Below are 26,942 nucleotides of genomic sequence, written 5' to 3' on the forward strand. Positions count from 1 at the left end.
ACTTAAGATTTATTATGAAAGTATTGTGAAAATATAGTGATAGTATTTCTTTCTTTTTTTCCTTTTTTTTCCCTTTTTTTTTCTCCTCCACACATGTAGCTTTCTCTTTTTTCTTTTTTCTTTTTCTTTATTTTTTTCCTCTTTTTTTCCCCTCCACACACATACCCTTGTCTTTTCTTTTTTGTCATTCTTTCCCCATTTTCCCTACCACTTCCTCCAAAAAATTCTTTCATTCCGCAGAGCTCTTTCTTTTTCTCTTTTTCTTTTTTCTTTTTTCTTCTTCCTTTCTCTTACCACTTCGTTTGCACGTTCTACTGTGCTTGATCTTTGCTGCATGATACTACTGTTGCCTGTGCTTGATCTTTGCTACGTGATTCTCTCTTTTTTCTTACCATTCTACTGTGCTTGCTTTATCATACTTTAACGGATGACAAAAGGCAAGAGAGACTTTTACCACGGAGAGGCTTGTAGCAGCACAGAGAGGGCAAAGCAGAGAGAAGAGATGAGAGGCGTGAGCGAGCTTCAGGGCAAAGGGCAGAGCAAATTCATGAGATGAGAGGAATGAGGTGGCGTGAGAACTGAGGAAATGATCTGATTTATTGAAGGGTAATTTAGTAATTGCTCAAAGTCCAACGGATAGTTGATTCAATGCGCACAGGCTTTTTCCAAAAATGAGCTTTAAGCTCCTTTTACCAAAACGCAACTCTTGCGCGTTCTCTTCACAAACTGAAAACGCAAATTTTTCCAAAACGTTGCGTTTTATACCTAACCAAATGGACTTTTGTATTTGCTTTTTTCAAAACAAGCTTTTTTGGGTTGAAAAAGTTGAAACAAACAGGCACTAAATCTCAAAAGAAATCATCTCCAAATTGTCTCTAAGGTATGTTCATTCAATCTTTTCTCTCTATTTCATAAGATTATGCAAGGAAATATGCCCTTAAATCCTATTGTATGATGCTATGTGTGACATTATGTATGACTTAATGTTGTGTTTAATAAAGTTGTTTTATTATTATCTAAAAATAATGGTAACATGAATATTGGGACATTATCATATAATCCATGAAATAGTATGTGATTTAATCACAGAAGATATAAATTACAAGGTCTTTGTAAACTCAGAATTTTAGTTCGTAGTCGGTGATGAAATTGGGCATTTCATCTGCAAAGACTATAACATATCAACTAAGATGCTTTGTCTTGATCATGGAAATGGAGATTTCTAGTTGGTATGTTGATATGTTTTAAGAGTTAAGACATATTGAACCGGACCGATGTAAGATTTATTATTTTTTTAACGACTGTCAAATAAATAATAAACTCAAGACTTATATTTACATGAACTCTTAATCCTGAGAGGATAATGGACCTGATCATAAAGTGTAGGTTACTTTAATATATCATGAGTGAGATCTAAAGTTACGATCAAAACCTCAGTATGTTGGGTAACCACATTTAGTGTTGATAGAACATATATTCTCAAGATAGAATTCATAGTCTCTTAATGGAGATATAAAATATTCTCTTGAGATAAGTTTAATGGGTTTTGTTATTCAGAGAGTTAGGCCTAACCACTTTAGTAAGGAGTTTAATGGATTTCATAAATATATGATGAATAACTTTAAAGGATTAAATAGGGTACTTAAGGATTAAGATGTAGTAATTAACAAAGTGGCAGTCTACGTTAATGACTTTGTATGACTACGAATATTTTATAAAGGGGTTGCATGTACAATAAAGTCTTGAAATATAATTTATAAATAAGGCCTAGAGTGCAACTATATTTATATAGTGGTATTAAATATAGTTAATGGTAACTTTAGACTTGTCAAGAGTTGACAGAAAAGTCCAAGGCCCATTGGAGCTAGTGTTTTATTGGTCCATTTTGGTCCCACTCCAACCCACACACAAGCCCAAAAGGTCTGCCCAATTAGATAATCAGTTAGATACAAAGGGAGAAACATACATAATTTTTGTGTGTGTGAAAAAGAAAAAACACCATTGTGAAAAGGTATGAAAGAGTGTTAGACACTTTGACATTCTCCCTTTGAAATTTGATTGAGAGACCACACATCTTGGGTATTAGTGGAATTGGAGTGAAGATTGAAAGTGTTCCCAAGCTCTTCTGATCTTCGGTTTTGAAATTCACCGCTCCAAGGTACACTCTCTTGTTCTTATATTTTGAAACTTATATAGTACATGTTAACATTTATGAATAAAGTAGATCCATTATTTTTCTGCTGCGTATGTTTTGTATATGATACAAACATGTTATTTTCCATCAGACTATGCCTTAGATTAGAGATTATTCATGAGTTGGGATATTTTCGAAAAAGGGTTGGGAATCTTCTTTCTTGTGAATTTTTTTTTAATTTCTTGATTGGACTCTGTCTCATTTGTTTTATTTGTGTTTGTGTTGGCCCCTTATGGCATTTTAACTTGTATTTAGGCAAGATTCACACATGTTCATGCATTGTTTACATGTTAGTTGTGTGGGTGCATACCAAGTGTTTGATAAAATGCCCAAATGACATTTTGGTCTTGTTTTGGACTCCGATGAGTACCAACCTTTGAGGATTACCATGATTATGCATGTTTATCATGTTTTGATCATTGGTTGTGTATTTTACACACTTTGACCCATATTTTTTTGTCATGCCTTGATCATGCATCACATATGCACACCACATGCACAGTTATTGCACACTTTTGTTCACTTGTCATGTTTTGCATATCACCCATGCTAGATAATTGTTACTACATTTTTAGCACTCTTAACATGATATTGTGACTTTGTTTATATTCTTTCTAGGACTTTGTAGTCATTTTATGGACTAACTTGTTACTAATTAAGTTTGTGTTCTTGTGTTTGTGTTTTTGCACTTGTTTCTTTGTATTTTGTTAATGTTTTTGCAAATGTCCCCCTTCAAGAAATCAGCTATGAAAGGGGGTAGTAGCAAAGGGAAAGAACCTGTGATTGATCTTGATAGCTTTACCTCGAAATCAAAAAGGACTCGATCATCAACAGGGTTCTATGATGTTGACAAGTTTAGATCATACACCATTTCAAGACTATGAGAAATATTTCAAAGATGCCCCCTTGTTGGTTGAAAGGGTAGTTGAGCAAGCAACTCTTCTCGATATGAGCATTCCAAAATGGTTTGCCACCAATGATTGGAATTTTCTTCTATCAAGCTTTGATGAACCGTATGAGAATATGGTGAAGGAATTCTATGCAAATGCTATTCTCAAGGGAGATGAGCTAAAATGTTGGGTTAGAGGAAAGAGCTTCACAATGACACCCACTTATCTTGCTGACATATTGCGCATCAACCAGCCCATGTTTCCAAAGCCACCAATGTATGATGACTTGGATCCCGTGTAGGATTTACTTAGGGAAACTCTAGGAGAAAACTTGGAATTCTCTTCCAATGGAAAATCGGTGAGTGTTGCATTACTATCACCCGAATTGAGGCTGCTCACAACAATCATGTTCCACAATCTCTATCCTCTCTCAAGCACCGGGTACATGAATCTCAGTCGGGCCTTATTTCTTCATGAATTGGTCAATGATGAAGAGATTGATATTTGCTCTTATATCTTCCACATCTTGAGCAAAACAGCTGAGAGAACTGCCTCAAGGAATTGTCTTCCCTTCAGCTGCCTTATCTTAAAAATTCTGAAGCTCAAAAGCGTTCATCCGTTGGACGATGAAAGCCCATACCCACAGCCAAATCTAATCAACATTCGCACTCTCAATGCTAGCATTAGTCACACCCGAAAGGGGACCAAGCAAGAGAATCATGCTGCTCATGTTAATTCAAGCTCTAGCTATCATTACTATGATAAGAAGTTAGACAACATTATCTCGTCTATCCAAGACATCAATACTAAGTTATTTGGACTTGCATCTATCATGCACTCCCAACACATTTTTTTCGACACGAAGTTCACATCTCTCCAAACCCAATTGGACCAAATTCAAAGGAAGCTAGAGGAAGATGAAGACTAGCTATTCCATGACAAAAAGGGGGAGATGGTCCATGATAGGGGGAATGTAATGATAGGGGAAGAAAGAGCTAGATTGAAGGGAGAGCTTTGGAGATCAAGATAAAAAGCACAATATTTTGTTATTTGGATATTTACATTGCTTTCTTTTAAAGCTTTAAAGTACTCTAGTTTAAAACTTCAGTTTATATTTAGTACTTTGTTTTATGTATCTTTGCTTGTGTAGCTTTTTAAACTACTTTTAGATTAATGCATACATTATCTTTAGTACAACACACTTGTGCCCTTGTTGGATCTTGTATCTAGGGACAGACCCAGGTGGGGGCCTAAGGGGGCCCGGGCCCCCCCTGAGCCCAAAAAAAAAATTTTGTTGTATGTAAAATTTTCAAAAAAAAATAAAATAAAAAGGGGCTTAGCCCCTTGATTTTTATTCAGGCCCCCCTCACCTTATCCATTTCTATCCTAGGTTTCCAGCCCAAAGGCAAGAGCCCATGAAAACCTTAAAAAAAATGTAAAAAAGAAAAAAAAAAAAAAAAACCCAACAGCTCAGTCACTCCAAAACCAAACGAAAATATACAGCCACGCAAAGGAAAAAAAGAAAAAAGAACAAGAAAGAAAGGGAGAGGTAAGAGACCTACTATGCCATGACCGTGTGACACCGCCGCCCACGCCGTGACGCCGCTACCTAGTACCCACACTGCCGTCAGCTGTCGCATACCCAAACTAGAAATGGCCACACCAACGCCGTCACCACGCCACGCGAGACCCATCTTGCCACTACCGCCGATTTCTCGATCTGCCCAGCTCAGCTTTGTTGCTCCACTGCTCCAGCCTTCACAGTTCATAAATCATAGGTATTTAATCTATCCTTTGCTTCAAAACCTAATATAATGTTTGTGAATCTTAGAATCTAAAAAACTATGCTTGTGGACTTGTGGTGTTTGTGTTTTTACTAATGAGTGATGAACTGATGTAGGTGATTCCGTGATTGTGAATTGAATCTGTGACTCTGTGTTTGTGGTTTTTGGCTTTGTGAGTCTATGACTCTCTGTGACTCTGTGTTTGTGGTGTTAGGCTTTGTGACTCTGTGTGTGTGACTCTCTCTCTTATATTATATAGATAAGAGAGATAGAGAGAGAGAGTAGAGTTTGTAGAGAGTGGTCTGATTAGAGAATATTTCAGTGTAGTATTTTGTTTGTTTATTCTTTGTTGACTGGTTGTTGGGTAATAACAAGGAAAAGTGATAGGAAAAAAAGAAAAGAAAAGAAGGTAAAGTTAAGAAAAGTTGTTGTTAGTAGTGTAGAATAAATTTATAGTGTCAATGGTGGGATTGGGTCAGTGTCTGCGACTCTAAAATATGGAGAAAAGACAAAGAAAAAGAAATAAATAAAGGCAAAGGCCAAAGACAAAAGAAAAAAAATATATCATATAAATTTAATATAGAAAATTGTCACACAAATTTAAGAAAATAGCAGTGATTCGCTTGCGCACATTGTTAACTCATAATGCTAAATTAGATAAATTTATGAATTGAAAAGAAGTGAAAAATATATATGATTCTTATTTTAAATTAGTAACAACAACCGTAGATGATTTAGTTTGGATTCAATCGTAGATGATTTTGAAGATTTGAAAGAGCGTCGAGCTCCCTTTTCATAGATGACTGTATTAAGAAGCAATAGTGTTCGTGTCTTTTGTTTTTGTTGGTAGATGATTGTATCTTAATATATTAAGAAACAATGATTTTTGGGTATTTGTCTTGATTGATAGTTTATTAATACTATATGGATGCGTATTTGAAAATAAAATTTCGCTTATCTTCGCCCCCCCCCCCCCAACTTGAAATCTTGGGTCCGTCCCTGCATGTATCCTTAATGCAAATACTTTGGTGTTTTGCATTGGTTATGTGTTTGGACATGCAATTGATTTTTGCATTGCTCTTAATTGAATTACGTGTCTGGATGATCATTTACTATTTAAATGTTCATTGTAGTCATTCTTTAATGACTATTCTTGTATGATCAAGTTATGCTTCATAGTTTATATCTTGCTTATTACCTTGATTGCATTTTACTTGTTCCTATACATACTTTGTATTCAACTTGTCATAAGCTTAATGAAAGTTTTGTTTGTGTGCGAGTGTTTCAGGATATAGGTGTATACGTGCAAGTACTTCACAGCTTCTAAATTAGGTGTGAGTGAGTTTTACCATTGTTCCTAAACTCATGTTTAAGTTTAGAGTCTGTCTTAGGGGTTTTGTCACGAAATAGCCAAAGGGGGAGATTGTAAAGTTGTTATTTACAACTATTTTGTGTTGGCTTTAATTCCGTATCAAATTTGATTGTAATTTTGCTCAATCATGTTTACCCTGTATTTTATGTGGGATTTCATTGTATGGGTTGTGCATGAGAGAGAGTGTGAAGATTCAAGCTTGCATTGAAGGAGTGGTTTTCACAACTATCTCGCGAGTAATTTCCCGCGAAGTAAGCCACATGAAGAGCACATGACTGGAATGCGAAGAGTCATGACAATCTGGTGATAGCTGGTTTTCGCGACTATGTCGCAGGTAAGGTCTTCCCGCAAAACATTTTGTTTTGCTATTTTGGCTTATCTACTCCACCATGTCTTCACCCACACTATATATACCCACATTACCCACATATTTTAAGGAGTACTTTTCAGAGAGAAAACTCTAAAAAACACACTTGATAGTTATAGATTCTTATACCCACAATCATCTACACAATCCTTTGGTTTGCTTCATACTCCTACCTCTCTATATCCATATCCTTGAGAGGTTGATAGCCCGAACACTTACCACACCCAATCTGAGTGTCAAGTGAGGTTTTGGTGTTGTTGGGAAACATTGGAAGAAGCTAAGCTTTGGAGGATGTAATCGGGCGCATTGCGGGATCTAAAATGCTAGACAAGACACGGTTCCGAGAAGCCTTGTTGGAGTAAGAGCCTGGAGGGCTTAGGTGCACTAGGTAGATTATACTTGGAGGGTCTCTTGCTATTCATGTATCTTAACTTATTGTCTAGTGGATCGATTTACCGCTTGGAAGGTGAGAGAGAGGTTTTTCGCCGAGTTCTTCGGTTTCCTCTTCTATAACACATCGGCATATTATCTTGTGTTTGCATTTCTCTTCCCTGCTCTTTTAGCTTTTATTTTACTGCTAGTATTTGTTGAATATGGCTTAGAGTAGTTTTATTGTTTGCTTGCATTTACTCCCGCACTTAGTTTAAGATAAAGTAAAATCAATCGAGTCATAATCTTTTAATTTAGGGTCTGAACAGCTCTTGTGTTGTTAACACAAACCTGAGCTTTCACTTATAAACTGGTCCAAAACCACCCACTCCTAAGTTATTTTCAGTTGAGAACTTGTTTGTAGCACTAGTAATGCTTTCAAAGCTGAAGATTTGCAAATCAGTGGAAGGCAATGCATTACCCCCAAATTCTTGTACTAGCATCTTTTGTTTCATTTTTATCTTCCCTAATTAACATACACAAAAAAGAAGATTGTGAAATTTTCTTACTAATGGATCATTTCTAATTAACATAAGTTACATACCAATAAAATATGTAGTAGGAGATTACCTTTGCTTTGTAATTTTCTGTAAGATTGAATTTATTTAATCATTTTGTTGGTTTTATTCCGTGCCAATTTGCTTGTAATTCAGCATTTAGATACTCTTGTATTTAGGTGGGAATTATGTAAGGGTAGTGTGTGAGAGAGTGTGAAGAAAAGCTTAAGAGTGTGTACTCAAGTAGTGGCTCGTGACTGGACCTCACGACTGGTTCGCGACTAGCAAGCCGCCAAAAAGGTACACGTGTGAAGCATGCAGGGGGAGCTGAAGGGTCATGCCAGTTGTCGCAATACAGGACAAAACCTCCAACTGGCCAGGCAGTTAGCTCGCGACTCGTTCTAGTCGCGAGCTCGAGTCGCCAGAATGCCCTGTTTGGCTAAAAATGACCTTTCGCATTCCAAAGACACACCAATATAAATACCCCTTATACCTATGTTTTGTAGAGAGCTCCCAGAGAGAATTTTGAGATAGAAACCCTAGAGAATAACAAGATTTACTCATCCATAATCTTTATCCTTTGATTCTCCAAATTCCTTTACTTTCACCCTCTCCATTTTTAAATCCTTGAAAGGTACATTTTAGCCAAATCATTTTCTCATCATACCCATATTTGTGAGAAGGTTATTTGGTGCTTGAGAAGTAGTTAGGAAGGGACCAATCGATATTGGTTGATGCTATGGGCTATAGCAGAATCTGGTAAGCTAGAGAAGACAAAGGTTCGGCGTAACCTTGTTGGAGCAAGAAGCTTGGAGGGCTTAGGTATACTGGGTAGATAGGGCTTGGAGGGTCTTCTGTTGTTCATGTATCCCAACTTCATTCTCTAGTGGATTCTTGACCGCTTGGAGGGCGGTGGTGAGGTTTTACGCCGAGGACTTCGGTTTCCTCTTCGATAACACATTGCTATGTTGTCTTTGTGTTTGCATCTCTCTTCCCTTAATCTTTACCTTTTACTTGCTGCTGTGGTTGTGATTAATTTTGGTTTAGATTGTTTTACCAATTCTAATTTTGCTTATTTTCATATTCTGCACATACATTGTTAGATAATAAGCTTGTGTTGGTAATTTGTAAATTAGGGGTCTAAACGTTCTAAGGTGTTTTTCACACTTTTTGAACATTCAATTGGTATTAAAGCGGGTGCACTTGCTGTGGTTTAATTACCTAAATGCGATCCTTGACCCCGTTTGAGATGGATCGATCTCAATCCCTCAATGCTCCACCATATTTTGGTGGAAGCAACTATGCTTTTTGGAAAGTTCGCATGAGGGCATTCTTGTGTTCAATTGATGAGATTGTTTGGGATGCTGTAGATGTTGGATGGACTAGTCCAGAAGCCACTAAATCCACATGGGATAAGGCAGCACTTGCGGTAGCCAATGCAAATAGCAAGGCACTGAATGCTATTTTTTGTGGTGTTTCTCCAGATGAGTTTCACAGGATCTCTCACGTAACAATTGCCAAGGAGGCATGGCAAATATTGGAGACCACCTATAAAGGAACAAAGAAAGTCAAGGACACTAAATTGCAGATGCTAACCACTCGATTTGAAGAGTTGAAAATGAGTGACGACGAGTCATTTGAGTCATTCTATGGCAGGTTAAATGAGGTAATTATCGGCAAGTTCAACTTGGGTGAAAAGATGGAGGACTCAAAGATAGTGAGGAAAATTCTTCGATCATTGCCGGAGAGCTTTCGTGCGAATGTTACAGCTATTGAAGAGAGCAAGGACCTTGATGATATCAAAGTTCAAGAATTAGTTGGCTCACTTCAAACTTATGAGTTGTCATTGCCATCACAAAAGAAGAGCAAATCACTTGCTCTAAAGACAATCAATGAGAGGGTGGAAACTCACGACTCATCGGATGAGGATAAGGTCAAGAAAGATGTAGCATATCTTGTAAAGAATTTTCGAAAGTTCTTGAAATTCAAGAAGAATGGAAAATTTGCTGAGAAGGGAAAATTCCCAAGTTTCGAAAAAGATAAAAAGGAATTTAAGAAGAAAGATGGAAAGGAGTTTCAATCCTCTCAAGGAATCACATGCTTCGAATGCAATGGATATGGACATATCAAGAAAGAGTGTCCCAATTATTTGAGAAGGAAAGGCAAGGTGTATGCCACCACTCTTAGTGATTCCAACTCCTCTTATTCAGATTTAGATGAAAGCTGTGATGGACAGAGAAACTTCTTTGCATTCATGACCATTGCTCATGTGGAATCTTCAGATGATTTAAGTGTGTTGGTGAAAAAGCTTGGTGAGTACATTGAATTGGAGTCGGTGGGGATAACAGAAGAATCCGATGATGAGGAAAATGAAAGAGATGAGGGACTGCAAGAGACCAATAACTTTCTCCTTGAGAAGACCGGTGAATATGCAAAAGTGGCTAATGCGCCATTAAGAAAATGAAGAGAGCAGAGCAAGACTACAAAAGTCTTTTAGTTCGATACAAGGAGACTAAGTGTGAAGTTGAGACATTGAATGGAGAGCTGACCGAAGCCTACTCAAAGATAAAATTTCTTGAGCTTGAGGTGGTTCAAGCTAATGCTAAAATAAAGCGAGTCTCCTCCAAGAAGCTTGATGAAATGCTTGCTCACCAAAAACCTTTTTCTAACAAAAGTGGATTGGGATACTCTAGAGAGAGTAGTTCGGTTGCTAATATCTCCAAGTAAATGAAATTTGTGAAAGCTAAGGAACAAGTGGTAGAAACTTCTGTTGTTGAGAAGGTGAAGCTAGAAAAGAAGCGGAACGTGACTGACCAAAGGTTTTTGACTAAGCCACCTAACCAATCAGTGGTCGTACCTAAGGGCAAAGGGAAATCTCTCCCAAAGTCACAAAGAGGTCCTAGAACTCAACATTTTTGTCATCACTGTGGAATTTCAAGACACACTAGACCAAATCGTCATAAGCTCCAAGCATTAAAGAATTCAAGTAGTCAAAGGTCGAGAGGACCAAGACATGGCAAAGGAAATTAGACTGCTGAGCAACCTAAAGGTCAAGAAAGTAATCTACAAATGAGGGATGTGATGAAGATGATTGATGCTTTCACCACCTGCTTAACAAGCTTCACCAAAAGGTTCAAAATTCAGAACAATGGAATCCAATCCTCTGAGGATGTCACCCCAAACGCAAGTGTTGTGTGGGTGAAGAAGGGTACTCATGCATAAGCATTATAACATGACCATGCATTAATACTTCCTATGTTTTGTGACTTTGTTTGGTTGTGTGCTTTTTGTTATCATTCCAACATGTGTTGAAATTTTTTTTTTGTTTGCTTCTTTTTGCTTTGAATGGCTTTAAATTCTTGTGTTTTGATCAATCTTTTCTTGCTTTTATGTCAAAAATCCAAAAACACATAAAAAGTAAAAAATTCAAAAAGTTTGATCAGCATTATTGTGTTTTGTCACAAGCATATTTTACCTTGTACCTTTGTACTAATGGCTTTGTGCATTGTCGAACGTAGTTTGTTCTTTATACACTTGTATCATTGTGGGATATATCTTGAAATCTGTGTGATTGTTGTAAATAGATCTTCAAACTTGTCATGAATGATTAGTCAATGGTTTTGTTGATCTTGAAACTTGCATAGACTTGTGCCTATATATCTTCCCACTCTTTTATTTTTTTTATATAGTTCAACAAATGTAATTCTCAAAATGAAAAGAGATATTGAGCTGCAAAAGCCTTTGCACATACTATTATTAGACTAGGAAAAAGGGAAAACGACTTTTGTGAAAAATTGTATGATGCCCAAAAAGCCAAAGGCTTGCTCATCAAATTGAAATATCAAAATTTCAAGCATCGATCTCAAAATGAGATGTATTGATTCAAAAAGATCAAATGTTATGATGTAAATGGAGCCAAATGAAAAGTTTCAAACTAATGTTATCAAATTTTGTTGGAGGTCATATATGCACATTTCTATAATTGAGATGGATCACTTCTCCTCATGCTAATTGTGTATGCCTTAGTTGAATTGATCATTGAAACTTCACATTAGATTAAAGACTATCTCATCTTTGGTACCCACACACATCACACATGTCTATATTCAATAAATGTCTTATTCATTTGTGTGATTGTACATGATTAAACATGTTGTACATGCTCAAGAATATGTTGATCAAACACAAGAAATTTTTCTAGTATTTTATTTGTTTTTGGAAAGTATTTTTGTTTTGAAAAATTTCAAAAATCCTGTTTTGGCGACTTGCCTCGCGGATCAAGTTAGTCACATGCCTCAGTCGTGAGCTTACTCAGAAGGTTTTTGCAACTCCCTGGCAGGTCAAAGTCTCAGTCATGAAAAAGACTTAGAAATTTTTTCGAAAATCTGAGTTTTTGAATTTCCCGCGACTCAATTTGGCGACTTGTTCGCGAGTGGATGCTTCAGTCACGAGTTTACTCAAAAAGTTTGGCGACTCTTGTCGCTACTTACTCGCGGGTGGAAGTTCCAGTTGTGAAAAACACTTACCAAAATTTTCAAAATTTTTTCTCAAGGGTTTTTGGCAACTTATCTTGGCGACTTGTTTGCGACTCAATCCAGTCACGAAAAATGCGTGATTTGCACTTTAAGGACAGGTTTTAAAACTTTTTAGTTTTCCCTCGAACATTTTTTGACTGTTCATTGTCTTCTCTCTCACAAAATCACCGCGTTTCTCCATCAAAACCTCCATTTTTCTTCATCATCTCAACTTCAAACTTCAAGAAAAGGTATGGGTTTTCTAACTCTCTCTAAATATTTCATGTTTAGAGACTTGATTTCTTGGATTTTGGGTTATTGTTAAGTTTTGATACGTATGATGATTCAAATATAGTTTGGGTATAATTTCTGTTGAATCTGCTTGAATGGGTTTTGATGGTTTTGATAATATGCTTCTTGAGTATGTTTATTGTTTAGAGCTTTGTTATGCATATCATACTCATTGGAAAATGTCTTGTAGACATGTTCTTGAGTTTTTAGGGTTTGTGTGAGTTGGAATGATTGTGAATTGTCTTTGATATACACCGATTGCCTATTGCATATCTGCCTATGTAGTTTCCATTTTGCCCTAGGCCATCCATAAATGTTTTGTACTCACATGCACAGAGTCGTGTTCTGTTCTTTATTTATTTTTTATTGTCCAATTGGTTCTGAATTGTGTTGTAGACTGAATCTTTGGTTTAATTCTTTTTGGTGCTGCTAACTTGGTACTAATTGTCGTGTTATCATATGTGTGCTCTACTTTTGTGGTCTTTGCTGGTATGGTCTTGCAGATGACTCCTACAAAGAAGAAGACCACTACAAAGAAGGGTGACAAGAGGATGAAAATGGTCAATTCAAAGTTCAGGTCTACAAAACACTTTGAGAGATACACTCAATTCTACTTGAAGGCACCCATCATCTAAGAAAGATTTGTGGATTTGGTTGATTTGAAGGACACTTTCATTCCCAGTTGTTTCCAAGACAGAGGTTGGGATAAGCTACTGAGTGATCTGCCTAGGGTATGTGAATCTCTGATTAGAGAATTCTATGCTAATGCTGTGGTAAGAGAGGATGAGATCAACTATTGGATATGAGGACATGAATTAAACATAGATCTGGATGATATTGATGATATTGATGAGGTACTGGGTTTGAGGAGCTGGACCATAATTTCACACACTACAAGGACAAGATGCTCTCCATAGAAACTATCTAATCTCATATTGGTGGAGTTAGAGAGGGGAGATGTCTCAACACTACTGCTTTTCCAGCTGACATGAGATGTCTTACAGTGATCATGATGTTCAACTTGTACCCAGTAAAGAAGATGACCACCATTAATAATGCTAGAGGCATTTTCCTCATAGAGCTCATGGAGAACACTTGCATTGATATCAGTGCTCATATCTTCAACATTATTGCTGATGAGACAAGAACCACTTCAAGGGCAAAGCTAATTTTCCCTAGTCTACTCATGCGACTCTTTCGAGCAAAGAGGGTGGAGATTCCTCGAGAAATCAGTCTCATGTCTAGTCCTCCAGCTTTAAATACTTTAACCATTACACGGATCAAAGTTCGTCTTCCAGGTGATGAAGAAGAGGGTGCTCAGGAAGAAGGAGAACCAATGGTGACTAAGACAGAAGCTGAAGGACAACCATCAAGTTCAAGAGGCCATGGTAAAAGAAGCAAAGCTTCATCATCCTCTGCAGTACCTCCAGATGCACTCCAGATCATCCTTGAAAGGATTGATGGACTCTGAAATGTCCAGAATGAGCAATCTGACATGTTGGCTGCTATCCAAGAGCAGACGAACCTACTTTCAACAAAGTTTGACAGTTTTACCACCCCACAGTAGTCCTTTGGCCATTCCGATCAAAAAGGGGGAGGATTTTGAAGAAGAAGAAGGGGTAGCTCTTGAGGGGGAGCAAGCCAAAAACTTCTTTTTAAGCATTTTACTTCATGTTATCTATGGTTTTTGGGTGTTATGTTTTGGATATTTTTCATTATGGGTTTGCTAAGTACTATGCTAAATACCTTGGTTAATTACTTGGTTTAAAACTCATGGATATGGTTTTAATACTTTGGTTAACGTTTATGAGGCATTTTGGTTCATATATATATAAGATGATATTTAGTATTTTATTTTGTACCTATGCTTTGTGGCTTAGTACTTGCTGTTAATGTTATGCATTTCTTTAAATACATCACTCTTGTGCATTTGTTGGATTTCATATCCTTGATTCAATTACCTTGTGTTATTGTATCGGTTGAGTGTTAGACATGCAAAAGATTCTTTGCATTGAGCTTATAAGCTTGCATGTTCGGATGTTCATTCCTTGTGTGAATGATCATTGTAGTCACTATTTATAGTGAGTGTTCATTTTGGTCAAGCCATGTTTTACTGTTGATTATTTATTACTGCTTGTTCACATTATGCCTGCTCCATATGCATTTCAAGTTTTCTGCTTATAATGATCGTATTGTGTTGTTGTTTTCAGGATATACTTGTTCGAATGGTTCAAGAGCTTCACAGATTCTAGAGTTAGGTGTGAGTGAGTTTTGTTCAACTGTTCCCCACTTACATGTTAAGTCTAGAGTTTGTTTTAGGGTTTTGTCACGGAATAGCCAAAGGGGGAGATTGTAAGATTGAATTTATTCAATCATTTTTTGGCTTTATTCTGTGCCAATTCGCTTGTAATTCAGCATTTAGAAACCCTTGTATTTAGGTGGAAATTATGTAAGGGTAGTGTGTGAGAGAGTGTGAAGAAAAGCTCAAGAGTGTGCACTCAAGTAGGGGCTCGCGACTAGCTCGCAACTGGCAAGTCGCCAAAAAGGCACACGTGTGAATCATGCAGGGAGAGCTAAAGAGTCACGCCAGCTGTCGCACTACAGGACAAAACCTCCAGCTGGCCAGGCAGTTAGCTTGCGACTCAAACTCGCGACTCGTTCCAGTCGTGAGCTCGAGTCGCCAGAATGCCCTATTTAGCTAAAAATGACCTTTCGCATTCCAAACACACACCAGTATAAATACCCCTTATACCCATGTTTTGTAGAGAGCTTCTAGAGAATTTTGAGAGAGAAACCCTAGAGAAAAACAAGATTAACTCATCCACAATCTTTATCCTTTGATTCTCCAAATTCCTTTACTCTCACACTCTCTATTGTTAAATCCTTGAGAGGTACATTATAGCCAAATCATTTTCTCACCATACCCATATCTGTGAGAAGGTTATTTGGTGCTTGGGAAGCAATTAGGAAGGGACCAATTGATATTAGTTGATGCTATGGGCTATAGTAGAATCCGGTAAGCTAGAGAAGACAAAAGTTCGGCGTAACCTCATTGGAGCAAGATGCTTAGAGGGCTTAGGTACACTGGGTAGATTAGGCTTGGAGGGTATTCTGCTGTTCATGTATTCCAACTTCATTCTCTAGTGGATTATTGACCGCTTGGAGGGTGGCGAAGAGGTTTTATGTCAAGTACTTCGGTTTCCTTTTCGATAACACATTGCTGTGTTGTCTTTGTGTTTGCATCTCTCTTTCCTTAATCTTTACCTTTTAATTGCTGATGTGGTTGTGATTAATTTTGGTTTAGATTGTTTTACCAATTCTGATTTAGCTTATTTTCATATTCCGCACATACATTATTTGATAATAAGCTTGTGTTGGTAATTTTTAAATTGGGGGTCTAAACATTCTAAGGTGTTTTTCACACTTTTTGAACATTCATTTTCCATAATATAAAGAAGCACAACATGGCGATAACTGTTCCACCTACTGCAACAATCTGCCATATCCACCATTTGCTTGCTGCATTAACAAATAAATTTTATACAATTCTATTAGTGGCTAGTGCTAGTTTTTCATTCCCATTTCCTTTTTCTTTTTATAAGAATAATTGACTAAGAAGTTGGCATCATAATCACGCATCATATGTTGTTATCTTTATATAAGCACGTAATGCATCAGCTAGATAAGTTTATTTAACAAGTAGACTTATTTTGGATTCTAGTATTTATATCTCTCATGAACAATCTGAATGATTTCTTCTAACCCTTGTTCCTCTGCTCCAAATCTCACAGCCAGTGCCATTGTCATATGTAGAAGCATAGGAAACACAGGAACAATTGTTCATGCATTCAGATTTATAATCACAGAGAGTCAGGTTACTGTTGAACTTAAATCCATTAGTGGACATGGAACCATAATTACCCTTGAATGCATCATGGGGGCTTCTGCACCCAGGAAGTTTCGGCTTCAAACATCCAAGTCCAACACTCAAAGAACGGTCAGAGGAAATACATAAAACATATGAATATGCAGTGGAATATCTGAAACCCAAGTGCTCCTGGTAATCTATTGTAAGCCTTGGAACCGTGATGAAATCCTTATTTACAGAATAACTGAAGCATGTCTCATTCTCATTTGAAATGAAGCCAAAATTAAAATGCTTTCGGTTTAATATCCAGGAGAATAGCACTAGTATTACCTTGAACCGAACATAGTACCATAGACAGATCCCTACTGTATGAAATTTCAAGTTCCCATAATCATCAATAGTATGAACTCTAGATTTGTCAGCTATTGAGGAGGTTTGATTGGCAGACCATGATGGCTTTTCATTGTTTCTGTTGTACCATATCCCCAAGTAAGCTTTACCTGAAAGTTTGAAGAATCCTAGGCTAAAGTTTTATATTTGCTTAAGTTACTAAATCCCCATCTTTGAGCTCTTTTCCTTGGACCAATATGTCAGCTGGCTGAAAATAAGATGGCCCCGGCAAAAGTTGAAAATAGGAAAAACTGAGGGGGGGAAAAAAATGTGCTCTGCTTGCCATTATCAAACAATCTTTGATCTGGTAAGGAAGACATCAGGACTTCAGAATGGTACATTTTATATTCAAGTAATTTCATAGTAACTTGCTCTTGCTCAATTGGTATAGGCACTGGGAGGGGTGCTGCCTAACCTATATGTGATTATTGATTAGCTCAGTGACTATCAGACGACTGGTAGGGCTGTGTCCAGAGACTACAAACTTTGAGACTGGTAGGTCTGTGTCCTCAATGGAATTTAGCATATGAACACAATTTCTATATTAAAATTTAGATGTGTTGCAGAATTGGTGTCTGTAGTATACATTATTGTATGCCTGCATCTGTCATGAAAAATTATATCTAAATTGTTGGTCTATCATTGAATCTGATGTGATTAATATAGCGACTTCGTTTTATTTTTCCTGAGGGCTATTTGCTTAAATAAATGAATCATACAATTCTGGTTTTGATCCCTAGTTCAAATGCAGCTTCTACAATTCATCATTACTAACTTAGATTGTACAATGTTAAATAGAAAATCATTTAAAATTTTATTGCTAATAGGCTGAAAAAAATGCATCCTAAAATTATTTTCCCATGACAAGCAGGATTTGTTCATGGCAGGCTTATACAAGAAAGCAGAATTAGTTGAACATGAACGAATTCATTCAATGGAAAATGAAAAAGAAAAAGAAATTTACGGGGGCTTACATTGCTCACTAAATTGATAAGAAGAGGGCATTTGATAAAAGGAATGGAGCTTTCCAGGTGTTCTAAAATATTTAGGTTTTTCTGCTAAATAAATTGGTTGGATAAACCAGTACATCAGTATTACTATTACCACTTTCACTATCCTTCTTAATGGTGGTGCTTAAGGCTTTTTTTCTGCTAAATAAGTAGGTTGGATAAACCAGTACATCAGTACCACCACTCTTACTATCCTTCTTAATAGACAGGCTCGATGAACCATATGAAGCAGTATATAAAGAGAATATTTCTTCCTATGCTAGGCATTGGAGTACAGGGCAGAGGAAGCTATGTTGTATCAAACACATATCAAAGGAAAAGGAGTTCCATCCTTGCAACCTTACAATCCTTTGCTTGGTTGTTCCTGGAGGAGCAGATAAATTGTGCTGAATTTTGATTCTTCAGTCAGCTGGCTGTGGATGTTGTCAAGCTTGATATAGTGTTGAATTTTGATTCTTTCCAAAAAGGAAAAAAAAAATTACACTTGATTAAAGTCAGATGGTTGCGGTTTCAATTTTTGGCATATCACTTGAAAATAAATTGTGTTTACATGGAGCTATAGGAAAATTTATCTATGCAAGAGTGTGGAGTGAAACCATCTGGCTCCCAAAGTCAAAGTCAGTCAATGTACTCCCTTGGAATAAAGAGTTTTTTTTTTGAAACTTTCAAATAAAGTAAAAAGAAAAACATCTTTGTTGTTTATCAGTGGAAACCTGAAAATGGCCAGACTCAATCTATACAATCAATCGCTCGCAATCAAAATCGATTAACTGCTTTGAAGTCTAGTGTTAAGTAATATCTTTATCACTTGAGATAAGGGGGAAAAAAATCCGCCAGCTTCGTTTACAATTGACTTAGGCACATAAACTCTGCTAGGTTTATGAATGTTCCCACTTTAAAAAAGATATCCAACTGCTTTTATAGGTGCAAATGACCTAGCTGTAGCCTATAGCTCAGACGACACCTCCTTTGCATAAAATAAAATTAGTGGCAACTCCATACACATACATACACAACACACTCTCTGAGGACTTCAAGACCCTAGGTTTAGTTTAAAAAAAATGGGATTCTTACATAGATCAATGAGAGTTACTAGTCCTTATTTATAATATAATAACCTTAATCTAATTGGCTCTCAAGGCTCCAAACATTGGTTTACTGAATTCTCCCATGTGCTACAATTAATTCAACAAGTTTTTATAGGAATTGTACATGTGATTAGTGTGCTTGGTTCTGGCTAACTAACTCTAGCTTATCTATTTGTAACTACAAACTAAAACTATCCTAATCTGACTTAAACTTGTCCATTTGAGCTCTTGGTTGTCATCTCAAGGCTGATGCTGCCACGTGAAAGTTGGATCAATTTGAGAAAGGAGTGCTGATTGGCACTTTTGAGAGTAGGGAAGTGTTGATTGGTCACCTTGGAGGTCGCCGATTGGCACTCACCCTAACTTAGGGTCCCCCACACCACCCACCCAGATTTTCAAGGTTTTCTAACATTTTCAAATTCTATTTCATGTAGGACAAGAAATACCAATTACTTATTTGACAAGGATTACATTACTTTTCTTTTTTCTTTTTTTAACTAAGAGAACCCAAAAAAGGAATCGAGTCAAATTTTATTCTACAAGAAGAAAAACCAAATAGGTAATCAACTTTAAATAAGAATTTGAATAGTTTCCTATAGTTTGCATTCTCCATCACCTTCCTTAGGACAACTTGGACAAGTTTCTCAAATAATTCTTCTTTTGAGCCAGAAGAAAGAGAAATTAATTACATATAGACTCTAAATTTGCTAATATATAATGGATAAACATACTACCATATTTATCCCTTAATGAACATACATTTATAAAGACTAGTGCATTTATCTAGGATCCAACCCTGAAATTGTTACATTATTGATGGAAAAGTTATCCATCTTCCTTTTGGGTACCTTTGGCTCTTCTACAACTGTTTTCAGGAAATATGCTCATTGTTTTGGAGCAGGTAGTTGGATGATTTCATTTAAAAGCATGGAAATAACATTTTGCATGGTGGGTCTGTCTGTTGCATGGGCTTGTACACACAAGAGACCAACACGAAGGCATCTCAATGCTTCACTTGGAGGCCATGATTCATTTAATGTTGTGTCAATTAGCTTTAAACCTCTCCCTTCATTCCACATTTTCCATGTCTGATAGTAGTTCAGTTAGACACAATAATTAAGTAGCAAGGTTAGATTTCAAATAAAATTTACAAAAGTTTATTAATTTAGATTGCTTACATATCCCATAAGGTTGAGTGGGTGATTTGAATGATATAGGCTGTTATTCTTCTTTCCGCTCAAAATTTCTAATAGTAAGACTCCAAAATTGAATACATCAACTTTTGTCGAGACAATACCATGCATAGCATATTCTTGAGGCATATAGCTGATAAATTATCAAATCAAAGAAGGGTTTAGTGTTTAAAAAAATATTTAAACTCATCTGCAGCTAAACTTAATAGCATAAGGTTGAAATGAATACTTACCGTGTTCCAACAAGCCTATTTGTCCTTTGTTCTGATTCTTTTAAGCCAAATAATCTAGTCAAGCCAAAACTAGATATTTTTCGGTTCATCTCAACATCAAGTAAAACATTGCTTGCTTTTAAGTCCCGATGAATTTCTTTAAATCTTGAATATTTATGGAGATAAACAAGGCCCTTAGAAATGCCTTCAATGATGCCCATATGTTTCTTCCAATTTAAAAAACTCCTTTGAGTAGAATCTAGGGATGGATTTAGGATTTTAAGCTAGCAGAGGCCAGAGTATAAAAAATAAAATAAAAAACCTCCAACTAGGCATCTATACAATATTAAAAAAAATTATAAATACTCAAAATCAATGTTTCTAAATACATTAAGATACAATCATTTATCAATAAAGACAAACAAAAACAAAATAATGTCTTTTTTTAATACTAGGCTGGCTAAGATTATTTATTTAATTTTTTTTTTTTTTGAAGTTAGAACATTCACATTGGTGGTGCTAAAAATTTTAGCTTTTTGAGGTGCTAAAAGCTAAAATTTTTAACACCACAAAAAGTTACTTGAGCTATTTTACCACCTCATTTTATAATACACCCAATATCAAATGTTTTATTTTTTTTTATAACTTCATTTAAAATAATATAAACATTTCATTAAAATAATAAAGGAAGCGAAAGAATTTGAGTTTTTTAATTGAAGGAATAGATACAATCTTAATAAAATATTGTATTTTATTTTTAACAACTTACTAAAGTCAACTGGTATTTATAAATGTTTACTTTAGTTACAAAAAATTTAGCTTTAGTTTCTCCAATAACACATGATTTTTTGGTTCTTTGGTGGTAAAATAGTTTTTTTTTTGTGTGTGTGTGTGTGTGTGTGGCTAAAATACAATGACCATTGTGAATATTTATATTGTTTTTGTTCAATTTTTTGGTTGGATAGTTGTTATTTGGGTGAGGCTAGTTAGGCTTATTGTGGAGAAAGGGGGCCTAAGATTTTGGAAGGGGCCTAACAAAAAAAAGTGAAAAATATTATAACTTACAAAAAAAAAAAATGGCCCCCTGGGTCCGTCCCTGTTAGAATCTGTATCAAAAGGATAAGGTAATAAGTAATAACAAGCAATCGATAATCAATGACCTTATAAAAATGATAATAGCAATAATCACTTATGCAAAGCCTGGAGCATACCAAAAAGGAAGAAATCTGAGCTTTTGTTGGCCATGTATTTATAAATTAATACATTTTCCTCTTCTTCAATGCAAAATCCTAAAAGCCTCACGAGAATAGTGTGCTGAAGTTTGGCAATGAGTATAACTTCATTTTTGAACTCCATTAGTCCTTGTCTAGAATGTCTTGAAAGTCTTTTTACGGCTATTTCTTGCCCATCGACCAATTTTCCCTGAAAGTGTTTCTCATTAGTCATAAACTAATGTGATTTCAATTTATCTATCAAAATCTTACCAAGCACTTGTGGGGTTCAACTCATAGGCTAAATAGTGAGCAGGCTTTGGAGTAGATAGATCTTGTGTTCAAATTATCCCAAAGAAAAAGAACAAAAAGGAAAGAACGAGAAAGAAGGTTCATGATTTTACCTTATAAACTGGTCCAAAACCACCCTCTCCTAATTTATTTTCAGTTGAGAAATTGTTTGTAGCAGCTGTAATGCTTTCAAAGCTAAAGATTTGCATATCAGTGCAAGGCATTGCATGACCTTCGAATTCTTGTACCAGGATATTTTGTTTCATCCTTTTCTCCCCTAATTCAAATACACGGAAAGTAGAGCTTGAAACATTTTAACGGATTGAGCATTAGTGATTAACACTCCTTCAAATACATGGTAAGAAATTACCTTTTCCTTTGTATATTTTCCATATTTTAAAGATGCACAACTGGGAGATGACTGTTTGTCAAACTTGATGAGATCAATCTCAATGCTGGTGATGCTAGGACTAATGCTAGTGCTATGGAAGATAGGTCCAGAATTGATACCAGTACAGTGAAAGGCAAGACCACAATCACAAGGGCAGAGCATGAGGTAATGGACATGGGCTACTTAATGGAGACAATAGAAGCCATACCTTACCATGACTTGTTTATACACAGTTATGAGGAATTTTGCCGCCACGTGGCTTGGGGAGATAAGGCTGTGATATAAATTCTTTTTAATCATAGGTAGTTGTAGTATAAGCTTTGTAACCACTTTTCCTTCAAAAGTGGGAATTAGTTTTTCTACGTTTTTTTTTTATTAGATAGCTCCTGTATATAAATAACTAGGCAATTGTATTTTATTCAGTTAAGTGGTTGTATTGCTCAGTACTCTTTCAATAAAAGACAGTTTTATTTAGAGAGAGAGCCTTTACCTTTTACACCTTTACCTTTTACACTGTTCCACTTCTGCAACGATTAGCCATATCCACCATTTGTCTGCTGCATTGACAATATCTTTTATACCAGTGCTGGTTTTTCTATTCCCTTTTCCTTTTTCTTATCACAAAACTAATTGTCTTAATTGTTTTAGCTTTGACCTAGACATGTATCTTTAGCAAGCAGATAGGTTACGCACTCAAAAAAAAAAAAAAAGAGAGGTTATCAATCCTAGACATCAAAGCCACGCATCATATCCTGTTATCTTCATATAAGCATGTAATGCATCAGTTAGGTACATCTGTTTAACAAATAGACTTACCTTTGGATATATGGATGCAATATCTCTTGTGAGTTTCTTTCTGGATTCGTTCTAAAACTTGTCCTGTGCTCTGAATCTCGCCACTGCCATTGTTAAATGCAGTAGAAAAGTGATCAAAGGAATAATGGTTCAAGCATTCAGCCTGACAATGATAGAAATTCAGGTTATCATTGTTGTTGGACTTGAATCCATCTATGGACATGTGCAGTGAACTGCAATTTGATGGATAACTTAGTCGTATTCGAGGCGACTACCCTCCTAGAAATTATAGGGAGAGAGAGAGAGATATATTTGGGATTAAAATTCTGCCTGCCTCTTATTTCACTTAATACTCTTAAATACAAGATGGATTGGAATTCAAATACAAGAGATAACCAAATCCTATCTAAGAGAGTCCTATCGCAAGATAGCTCCTTATTCAAATAACAATCCTAATTCAATTGATACTAATCTACTGCAAATAACAACTAATCTTGAGGCATTATCCTTATCTTCTTATCATTCTTATCTCTAGCCACTTTCTGCAATTTCACCACTTGACTGCACGTGATTTCCATTTGGCTCCACGTGATCTTGAGACATGACAACATGGAACCATAATTGCCCTTGACTGCATCATAAGGGCTCCTGCATCCAGGAAGTTTCCGCTTCACACACCCAAGCCCAACACTCAAAGAAGGGTCAGAAGAAATACATAAAACTTCTGAATATGCTGTGGAATATCTGAAACCCAAAAGTGCACCCCCATAATCTATTGAAAACCTTGGAACCGTGCTGAAATCCTTATTTACAGAATAACTGAAGTATGTCTCATTCTCATTTGAAATGAATCCCAAATTTAAAAGCTTTTGGTTCAACAAGCCATACGATATCAAGCTGGAATGGCCATTGTACAAAGGCCCAGTACTGGAGTGGATGTTACCTCACCACAAGATGACCGATTGGTTTGTATTGTTAGGGTCCATGTTAAGGGTGAAGGATCCTACGTCAGGCACATCATGGCTTCTGCTTGATGTTAAGAGGCCAAGAACGTCCAGTTCTATTGTTTACCCCAAGTTTCAATCCTGGTGTGTGTCAGTGGTGTTGTCAAAGCTTTGCCTCATATTCCACTTTGTAGATCCATCTGAATTCATAATTTGGTGCAGCCTGAAATTGCCAGTATCCAGTAGAATAACACTAGAATTACTTGCTCCTTGAATCGAACATAGTACCATAGACTGATCCCCACTGAATGAAATTTTCAAGTTCCCATAATCATCAATAGTAAGAACTCTAGATTTGTCAGCTGGGTTCTTTGATTGGCATCTGATGATGGCTTCTCGTTGTTTCTGTTGTACCATATCCCTAAGTAAGCTTTACCTGAGAGTTTGAAGAATCCCAATCTAAAATTTTCATTAGTTGAAGCTAGTTCATCTCCATCTTTTAGCTCTTGGACAAAATTTTCAGCTGGCTGAGAATAAGATGGCCATGGGAAAAGTAGAAAATAGGAAAAAATGAGGAAAACAATTCATGCTCTGCTAGCCATTATCAAACAGTTTTTGATAGAATTTAAGAACGGTACATTTCATGCTCAATTGGCGTAGGCATCGGGAGAAGTGCTGCCTAACTAATTTGTGATATATGATTAGCCCAGCAACTAAGAAATGGGTAGGTCTGTGTATTCATTGACTACAAACTTTGAGACTGGTAGGTCAGTGTCCTCATTGGAATTTAGCATATGAACACAATTTATATATAAAAATTTAGTTACGTTGTAGAATTGATGTGTGTAGTGTTCCTAAAATTACAGATATTCTACCACCTCAATTCTTAAAGTTTAACTTTCCAACTGATACGCATCTTCATGTATGCCTGCAGGCCCTGCACTATTTTATAAACACTATTGGACTATCATGAAATATTTTATAAAAGTCATTGGTTTATCATTGAATCTTCTGTGATTAATATAGCAACTTCAATTTATTTTTCCAAATGGTCATATGCTTAAATAAATGAATCATACAATTCTGGTTTTGATCCCTAAGTCAAATGCAGCTTAAAAATTATCATTACCGACTTAGCCTGTACAAAGTGGATAACAAGTTTAAAAAAATTATAGCTAATTGGCTGAGACAAATTCATCCTAAACTTATTTCCCCATAACAAGCAGGATTTGTTTATGGCACGAGTATACAAGAAAATAGCACTATTGTTCAAGAACTCATTCACTCAATGAAACAAAAAAGGATTAGGGGGCTAGATTGCTTTCAAAATTAATATGAAGAAAGCATTTGATAAAATGGAATGGAGCGTCCAGGTGATGTTCTAAAATTTTTGGTTTTTCTCCTGAATAAATTGGTTGGGTAAACCAGTACATCAGTATTACTATTACCACTTTCACTATCCTTCTTAATGGTGGTGCTTAAGCTTAAGGCTTTTTTTCTATTAAATAAGTTGGTTGGATAAACCAGTACATCAGTATTACCACTTTCACCATCCTTCTTAATAGTCAGGCTCAATGAACTTTTAATAGGCAGTAAATAAAAAGAATATTTCTTCCTACGCTAGCGATGTTGTATCAAAACACATATCAGAGGAAAAGGAGTTCCATCAAGCTTGTAACCTTACAATCCTTTTCTTGGTTGTTCCTAGAGGAGCAGATAAATTGTGCTGAATTTTGATTCTTTCATAAGAGGAAGAAAAAAAGATAAAAATAAAACTTGATTAAGTCAGCTGGAGCGCTGTGGTTCAAATTGTGAGCATGTTACTTGAAAATAAATTGTGCTAGGAAATACTTAAGACTTAGCTATGAAATGCAGCTGGCTCCCAAAGTCAATTTCAATGTAAATCAATCGCTCACTATAAAAAAAATCAATCAAATGCTTTGAAGTCTAGTGGTAAGTAAGGATCTTGCTCACTTGAAACAATGGGCAACCAAAAAATAAAAACCGCCGGCTTTGTTTACAATTGACTAAGGTACATAGACTTTGATGGGTTTATGAATTTTCCGTCATTTAAAAAAGATATCCAACTGCTTCCATAGGTGCAAATGATGTAGCTATAGCTCAGATGACACATTCTTTCCATACATAATAAAATGACAGGCACAGGCTTCAGGTTTTAAAGTAGCGTATGGGTTAAAAGTCAAAACTACAAGTATAATAAGAGCTTTCATATAGAGCTCTTACCTTTCCATCAATGCCTTCAACTTCCATGCTTCATAAGTCAACCACTCACTACTCATCCACGTCTACCCAACCAGCTCACTTTCACAGCCACCAGTAAAGTACTGAAACCCTCTTGGCCTCGCCTTGGTTCTTCACCATCATCATCATCACCATTCTCCAAAACTCAACCTCTGGCCCAAATAAACGTTTTCTCTTGAACACCCAAGATTTGGCAGTAAGAGTCATATTCGATAGCAAAAATGGGAAAATTTGGTTCAAAATTGGTCGTTGCCCCAGGGCTGTGCTGCTTTTGAAGGCAATAAAGAGTGGTGTTGGTGAAGGTGACGGCGAAAGCTGATTGTACATTTGGCCTTGGGCCACCGTCCACAAGAGAGTATATATGTGTGATTATCGTTATCCGAGAGAGAGAGAGAGAGAATGTTTTGTGATTGGCAGTTTCAGCTCCGAAATAGCTTTAATGGCGAATTGAAACGCTACTGACGACTTCTTGTAGGCCACATTGTCGTACGCTTGTAGCATGTAAAATTTGTGTCGTTTAGTTGTGCTTAGAATCCCTTATTTCTAATAATAATACTTGTAATAGGATCCATTCATTTTTTAAAATAGAATTCAAAAAACTGTTAAAAAAGTTAATATTTTTTTTATTTTTTCATAACAATTTTCTTAAAATAGTTTACTAAAATATGCCCTAAGGACATACATTAGTAAAACTCATAATAATAATAATAGCATCTTTAGTGTTACCAATTATCTAATGTTTGTACTTCAAAGCACACCATCGGTCTACTATCTACCTAAAAACAATTGACGGCAAATTAATAACCATCAAGCATGACGGCTATAATTAAAATGGGATACTCAAAGGCTTTAAGTTGTGGACAATTGGGTTAGGAAACAAAACAAGTTTAAATTACAAATTACACTCTTTCAAGTTTATGGTCATTTTGATTTTGTTCATTCATATTTA

At 36.1% G+C, this 26,942-nt stretch overlaps 1 pseudogene; it reads right to left on the reverse strand.

Moving 5' to 3' along the window:
* Window positions 1-19,473: 19,473 nt before the first annotated feature.
* Window positions 19,474-26,385, reverse strand: LOC142634871 (G-type lectin S-receptor-like serine/threonine-protein kinase CES101; annotated as a pseudogene).
* Between the last annotated feature and the right edge of the window lie 557 nt (window positions 26,386-26,942).

This window comes from Castanea sativa, chromosome 5 (genome assembly GCF_040712315.1).
Source record: "Castanea sativa cultivar Marrone di Chiusa Pesio chromosome 5, ASM4071231v1".
Taxonomy (NCBI): domain Eukaryota; kingdom Viridiplantae; phylum Streptophyta; class Magnoliopsida; order Fagales; family Fagaceae; genus Castanea; species Castanea sativa.